The 7,807-nt window shown below is 43.7% G+C and overlaps 1 long non-coding RNA gene across 1 annotated transcript in view; it reads right to left on the reverse strand.

Annotated features, from left to right (window-relative positions):
• The window catches only part of LOC139045368 (uncharacterized), a 9,142-nt gene extending 2,875 nt beyond the window's left edge, over positions 1–6,267 (reverse strand). The window contains exons 1-2 of the long non-coding RNA XR_011503639.1: positions 6,131–6,267; positions 5,376–5,487 (exon numbers count right to left, since the gene is read on the reverse strand). This is a non-coding gene — a long non-coding RNA (uncharacterized lncRNA). The remainder of the gene's footprint in view (positions 1–5,375; positions 5,488–6,130) is intronic.
• Positions 6,268–7,807: the final 1,540 nt, after the last annotated feature.

A 7,807-nucleotide genomic window follows, 5' to 3' on the forward strand; every position in this document is an offset into this window, starting at 1 on the left:
CTTCTTTTTAAAATTCTTCTCCCCAAAGCCCCCCAGTACCTAGTTGAATCTCTAGTTGTGAGTGCCTCTGGCTGTGCTGTGTGGGACGCTGCCTCAGTATGGCCTGATGAGCGGTGCCATGTCCGCGCCCAGGATGCAAACTGGTGAGACCCTGGGCCACCAAAGCAGAGCATGTGGAATTAATCACTCGGCCACGGGCCCGGCCCCTGCAATTTTTTAAATAAGTGTTTCAGGGTAATTTTGATTTTAAATTTTTCTTCAGTCCTAGGAATTGGGAATGGTCTAAATAAGGAGAGATTACAAGCCTTTTGAGACAAACAGGGAGGTTCTGGAATTGGTGAAAGGAAATAGGTGGAATCTGAACTGCCTTTAAAGCTGTATTTTTGGTTTTGCAAAGACTTGTAAGACAAGGACAGTTGCGCTCAATTCCTTAGAAATGGGATTGTAACTTAAATGACATCATAGGTTGATTTACCTGTACAATTACATTATTTGTAATTTGTTTCCTTCCTCTGGGTACATAGTTTTATTTTAACCTAGGGAGGAAGGCCTATAAAAAAATTCCTATCAGGGTCTAAATATCAGGGGGTTTTTTGTTTTGTTTTTTGGTGAGGAAGATTTGCCCTGAGCTAACATCTGAGTCAATCGTCCTCTATTTCGCACGTGGGTTGCCGCCACAGCATTGCTGCCGACAAGTGGTGTAGGTCCACACCTGAGAACTGAACCCAGGCCACTGGACTTAACCACTAGGCCACAAGGACAGCCCATGAATATCAGTTTTTAATTTGCCCAATTTTTGACCATAGAGCTGCTAAAAAAAAGTTGTAAATATCTTGTCAGTTTTCAGCTGAGACAAACAGGAAATATTTTTGGCAGTATTAAACAACTCTATGGACCCAAGAGGTGTCCTCAAAGCTTATTATCTTCCCAAGATCTAAAGTCCTTCTCAAAGATGGCCAAAAGAAAGAACTGACAGGCTGCATGCCTGTCCCAGGCAGGCGGAAAGTTAAGCCAAGCCCTTAGGACACAAAGCGAGGCCAGCAAGAAGGTAATAGTTACCCCTGGGAGAGAAAGGGTCAATAACCGATGGGTCTGGATTTGGAAAGGAAGGGAGAACGTGAGATTTTTTTTCTCTGGACTGAACATTACAGAACGGCCATTGAGTGGAGGCAAAAGAGCTGTTATCCAGGGGACGTGAACTCCCGGGGAGGGGGTTCTGGGATAAATCTGTAAAGGATATTGCACAGGACAGCCTGAAGCCGGTAGAGCCTGATGATAGAGCCCAGCAATGCGAGCTTTACTGCCCATCTTAAGTATTGCTGCTGAATTCATTTTCTGGCTTTCAGCATTTACGTGAGTAACCTGTATACTCTTAGCAATTACGCTGGAGTGCTCTATTTTATTTTTACTTTTTTATTTTTTCCTTCTTCTCCCCAAAGCCCCCCAGTACATAGTTGTATATTTTAGTTATGAGTCCTTCCAGTTGTGGCATGTGGGACGCCACCTCAGCATGGCCAGATGAACAGTGCTAGGTCCCTGCCCAGGATCCAAACTGGCAAAACCCTGGGCCGCCTAAGCAGAGCGCATGAACTCAACCACTCAGCCATGGGGCCGGCCCCCTGGAGTGCTCCTTTTTTTTTTTTTTTTTTTTTGAGGAAGATTAGCCCTGAGCTAACTGCTGCCAATCCTCCTCTTTTTGCTGAGGAAGACTGGCCCTGAGTTAACATCCATGCCCATCTTCCCCCACTTTATATGTGGGACACCTACCACAGCATGGCTTGCCAAGCGGTGCCTCGTCTGCACCCGGGATCCGAACCGGTGAACCCCAGGCCGCTGAAGAAGAACGTACAAACTTAACCACTGCGCCACCAGGCCGGCCCCTTGAGTGCTCCCTTTAAATCCTGTAGGAAAAGAAAGCTAAAACAGGCAGATGGACCCAGATTTTGAAACGGGGGGTTTACACTGGATTTTTGTGTTAAGTCTAAATTTTTGTTCTCTCGTCTTATTAGGGAGCCCGTAAGTCTAGCTGTTATATTAGCTTTTTCCTTTTCCTTTTCCTTTGTAAGCGTCAGGCAATTGTACTTCCAGTGTCCTGATTTGTTTTTATAATATCTATGAATGTCTGAAGGCAAATCAGAAGGGGTCTGAATGGACTTGTTTTTTGTTCTAATGTCTGTCTTTCTATCTTATTAAGGCATCTTAATGGCTAGCCATTACACCAATATAAGAACTCTATGAAAAATTTTTTTTTCCTTTCTTTTCTTTTTTTTTTTGGTCATAAAGATTGGCCCTGAGCCAACATCTGTGCCAATCCTCCCCTACTTTGTATGTGGGATGCCCCCACAGCATGGCTGGTGAGTGGAGCAGGTCTGTACCCAGGATCCAAACCCACATACGCTGGGCCGCCACAGCAGAGCACAGAGAACTTAAACCACTCAGCCATGGAGCCAGTCCCTGAAAAAATTTCTTCTAAGTTTTTACAATTTAAAGGATCCATTGTCTGGCCATTGACAAGTGGGATCTTAATAGCAACTTTTCAAACCAATAAGCCTTTTTGTAGCTTCTCAAATGGACGCAAGAGGCATCCCCAAAAGAGAGTACAGAAGAAGCAGCCCTCACAAGATCCAGAAGTTCACTCCCAAAAATGGTCTAGAAAGGAATGATCTTTGTTGCACAGGCGGTAAGGACGGTGTCGTGAAAACAGTGTCTCCGCTCTCCCACGAGAGCGTGGGACATCTCCAGTCACAGACTGGCTAATCTGTGACACCAGGCCGGCGCTACTGGAATGGGACTTTTCCAGCACTAAGGAAAGGTGGAGGAAGGTGGAGACAAGAGCCCTTATGGACTGGACCCTTTTTGACAAACCCCCCTGAGAGCGTGCACCTCGCTCGGCAAATGCACATTCCGGGTGCGGAGGCCAGAGAAAACATTGTCACTGGTCACAAAGCCAAGCTCTCAGGAAACAGAACAAGACGGAAGGAAAAACCTCATCCGGTTTTTGCAGAGGGGACGAGAGCAAAGTGTGTCTAAATAGACGCGGGTCTGGTGGGAAGGGTAAAGCTCCCCGGTTTGAGAGGCCAGCCCAGCAGCAAGCTTACCCAGGGCTGTGCCTGCTGCCCGGCCGCACGCCTCTCCTGCCTTATGACAAAAGACACAGACAAAGGAAAGTAAGGACCTTCTCTGGCAGGAAAGGATCAACAACACCAAGAGCACTCGTTACCAAATGCCAAAGTCTCTAAAGTCCAAGAAACTAGTTTCACAAATATTTTCTCCTGCTAATCTAAATTTAGAGAGAGAAAAAGCAGCTCTTACCACTTTTGTTCCCTTTGGACTCTGCAGACAGAGCTCTGGGAGGCTGATATGGTAAGAAGGCTTACCTCTTTGCCAGCGAGTTGTTGAGAACACAATCCCATTTACAATTGCAACAAAAAGAATAAAATATCTGGGAATAAATTTAACCAAGGAAGTGAAAGACCCATACACTGAAAACTGTAAGACGTTATTGAAAGAAACTGAAGAAGACATAAAGAAACAGAAAGATAGTCCATGCTCATGGATTGGGAGAATAAACATAGTTAAGATGTCCATACTACCTAAAGCAATCTAGAGATTCAATGCTATCCCAATCAGAATCCCAATTACATTCTTCATGGAAATAGAACAAAGAACCGTAAAATTTATGTGGAACAACAAAAGACCCTGAAGAGCCAAAGCAATCCTGAGAAACAAGAACGAAGCTGGAGATATGACGATCCCTGATTTCAAACTATACTGCAAAGCTATAGTAATCAAAACAGCACAGTACTGTCACAAAAACAACACAGATCAATGGGACAGAATTGAAAGGCCAGAAGTAAAACCACACATCTATGGACAGCTGATCTTCAACAAAGGAGCCAAGAATATACAATGGAGAAAGGAAAGTCTCTTCACTAAATGGTGTTGGGAAGACTGGACAGCCATACGCCAGAGAAACAAAGTAGACCATTACCTTACACCATTCACAAAAATTAACTCAAAATGGATTAAACACTTGAATGTAAAACCTGAAAACATAAAACTCCTAGAAGAAAATAGAGGCAGTATGCTCTTTGACATCAGTCTTAGAAGGATCTTTTCAAACACCATGTATACTCAGGCAAGAGAAACAAAAGGAAAAAAAAGACAAATGGGACTTCACTAGACTAAAGAGCTTCTGCAAGGCAAAGGAAACCATGAACAAAAAGAAATGACAACCCATCAACTGGGAGAGAATATTTGCAAATCATATCTCCAACAAGGGGCTAATTTCCAACATATATAAAGAACTCATACAACTCAACAACAAAAAGACAAACAACTCAATCAAAAAGTAGGCAGAGGATATGAACAGACATTTTTCCAAGGAGAATATACAGATGGCCCACAGGCCCATGAAAAGATGTTCAACATCACTAATTATTAGGAAAATGCAAATCAAAACTACAGTGAGATATTGCCTTACACCTGTCAGAATGGCTACAATTAACAAGATAAAAAATAACAAATGTTGGAGAGGATGTGGACAAAAGGGAACCCTCATACACTGCTGGTGGGAATGCAAACTGGTATAGCCACTATGGAAAACAGTATGGAGATTTCTTTAAAAATTAAAAATAGAAATACCATACGATCCAGCTATGCCACTACTGGGTATTTATCCAAAGAACATGAAATCAACAATTCAAAGAGACTTGTGCACCCCTATGTTCATTGCAGCATTACTCACAATAGCCAACATGTGGAAGCAACCCAAGTGCCCTTCTACAGAAGAATGGATAAAGAAGATGTGGCCTATATATACAATGGAATACTACGTAGCTATAAAAAAAGGACAAAATTATTCCATTTGCAACAACATGGATGGACCTTGAGGGTATTACATTAAGCAAAATAAGCCAGACAGAGAAAGACCAACACGAGATGATTTCACGCATATGTGGAAGATAAACAAACACACAGATAGAGAAGAGACCTGTGGGGCCAGCCTGGTTGCCAAGTGGTTAAGTTCAAGCACTCTGCTTCAGTGACCTGGGGTTTCGCTGGTTCGGACCCTGGGTGCAGACACGGCACCTCTTGTCAGGCCAGGCTGAGGCGGCATCCCACATAGCACAACCAGAAGCACTCACAACTAGAATACACAACTATGTACTGGGGGGCTTTGGGGAGAAGAAGGAAGATTAAAAAAAAAGATTAAAAAAAAAAGAGAAGAGACCTGTGGTTACCAGAGAGGAAAGAGGTTAGGGGGTGGGTGAAAGGGGTAAAGGGGTGCACATGTACAGTGACAGAAAAAAATTAGACTATTGGTTGTGAGCACAATGCAGTCTGTATAGAAACTGATATATGATAATGCACACCTGGGGGCTGGCCCGGTGGCGCAGTGGTTAACTGCGCACATTCCACTTCGGCGGCCTGGGGTTCGCCAGTTCAGATCCTGGGTGCAGAGGTAGCACCACTCAGCAAGCCACGCTGTGGTAGGCGTCCCATATACAAAGTAGACGAAGATGGGCACGGATGTTAGCTCAGGGCCAGTCTTCCTCAGCGAAAAGAGGAGGATTGGCAGTGGTTAGCTCAGGGCTGATCTTCCTCCAAAAAAAAAAAATTAGACTTTTGGGGTGAGCATGATGCAGTCTATACAGAAACTGATGTATGATAATGTACACCTGAAATTACACAGTTATAAACCAATACAACCTCAATAAAATAACTGAAAAAATAAATAAATAAATAAAGGAAATCCTGCCATTTGCAACAATATGGAATAACCTGGAGGGCATTATGCTAGGTGAAATAAGCCAGACAGAGAAAGACAAATATTGCATGGTATCACTAATATGTCATTTTTTTAAAAAAAAGTTGAACTCATAGAAACAGAGTAGAATGGTGATTGCCTGGGGCTGGGGGAAATAGGGAGAGGCTGAGGAAAGGGGGGAAACTTACAGTTACAAGATGAGTAAGGTCTGAGAATAATAATCCTGCATTGCATAACTGAAATTGGATAAGAGTGTAGAATTTGTGTTCTTACCAAAAAAAAGTAATTATGTGAGGTGACACATGTGCTAATTAATTCCATGAGGAGAATTAAAAGAAAAAAAAAAGACGGCTCACTCACATGACTAGCAAATTACACTGGTGGTTGTTAGGAGGCCTCAGTTCCTCCCCAGGTAGACCCCTGCAGAGGGACATTGAGTATCCTCACAACATGGTGGCCGGCTTCCCCCAGAGCGAGTGATTGGAGAGAAAGCGAGGTGGACACTGCAATGTCTTATGTGGCCCAGCCGCACAGCAGCACACCACCATCTCAGCCAGACCCTATCCATAAGCCTTACTCAGTGTGGGAGAGGCCTACACACAAGGGCGTGGATACCCCAAGGCGGGAATCCTGGGAGGAAATCTTGGAGGCCAGCTTCTAGTTTCTAGTGTTAGTTTGAGGGCTCCAAAATAATCCTTTTCTGGATCCTTCGTATGTGATTTGCTCTGTTTTCTCTCTGCTTCCCGATCTCTCTCTCTCTCAAAGTTTATAGAATGTGTTTTTTTCTCTCCAGTGTTTTGAAATATCATGTGTAAAGTTCTGTTTTCATCTACTGTTCTGGGCACTTGGAGGACACTTTGAATTAGTAAACTTATGTTCTCTTCAGTTTTGGGAAATTTCCTTGCATTTTTTAATTTATCATTTCCTCTCCTCTGTTTTCTTTGTTATCTTTTTCTGGAATTCGTGCTATTCAATCTTCAACATAATTTTTTTATTTTACTATTTTTCATTTCTTTTTTATTATATTTTCTGGAAGATTTCTCCAATCTTATCCTCCAAATATTTTATTGAGTTTTTAAATTTCTATACTTTTTATTTCCCAAAACTATTTTTTGTCCTCTGAATGCTCTTTTTAAATAGCATCCTCTTCTTGCCTTTCTTTTTCCTCTAGAGATATTAAGAGTGTTTCGGTTTGGTTTCAGGCATCGTCTTCTCCCTGCTTTGTTTCTGTCTTCTTTGGTTGGTTAGCTGATTTTTTTGCTCTTTATCTCTTATGCTCCATGTTTTCCTTGAACGTTCTGCTCATATGTAAGAGTGGGACTAAGAAGCTAATTGGAAGCTCTGAGCACATGGCGGGGGCTTGTCCCCGACCTTCACAGCGGATGATGCGGCTGAGCCATTTGCTCATAGAACCTTCAAAGTCGGTATCTTTAGGTCTTTCCTCCTGGGCTGGTCACAGTTCTCAGAAAAGAGGGAGAAGACTGGGTGGCTGCCAGATTCTTGGTGCTGAGCCAGGGAGGCTGGGGCTCTCAACATCCATCCGTCTGCTTGGCACTCGTTTTCTCTCTGCCCCTCCCATGCTCAGCTGGGCCTGGGACCCTCCATGGTCTCCTTCCAAAAATAAGTCTCCAAGTTTCTACTGGGGTCGGGGGATGGGAGACAGGGATTGCCTAGTTTCTTAAGGCTTCCAGAAGGACTTGGTGCCACCAATTCCCGAGTCGATTCCTGATTCCACTGCCAACTTAGAGTTGCTTCCTGGAGAGATATTTCCACCTGTCCATGTGTTTTTCCAGCTTCCAAAAAGTTGATGCTGCCTCCTCTCCCATATTCCCATCCCTGTGGACTGGGATTTTCAAAACTTCCCTTTTCTCTCTTATAGTAGTGTTTCGGGAGGGAGCAGGAGAAGTTGCACGTGTGCGCCCTCCCGTCTCTAGGAGGGATGGTTGTCGAGATCATTGTCAGGGAGTCCCTGGCCAACTTGAGAGGTCACACACTGAGGAGGAAACACAGAGGTTAAGGGTGAGGGACAGAGCCAGG

The sequence above is a fragment of the Equus asinus genome, chromosome 5 (assembly GCF_041296235.1).
Source record: "Equus asinus isolate D_3611 breed Donkey chromosome 5, EquAss-T2T_v2, whole genome shotgun sequence".
Lineage (NCBI taxonomy): Eukaryota > Metazoa > Chordata > Mammalia > Perissodactyla > Equidae > Equus > Equus asinus.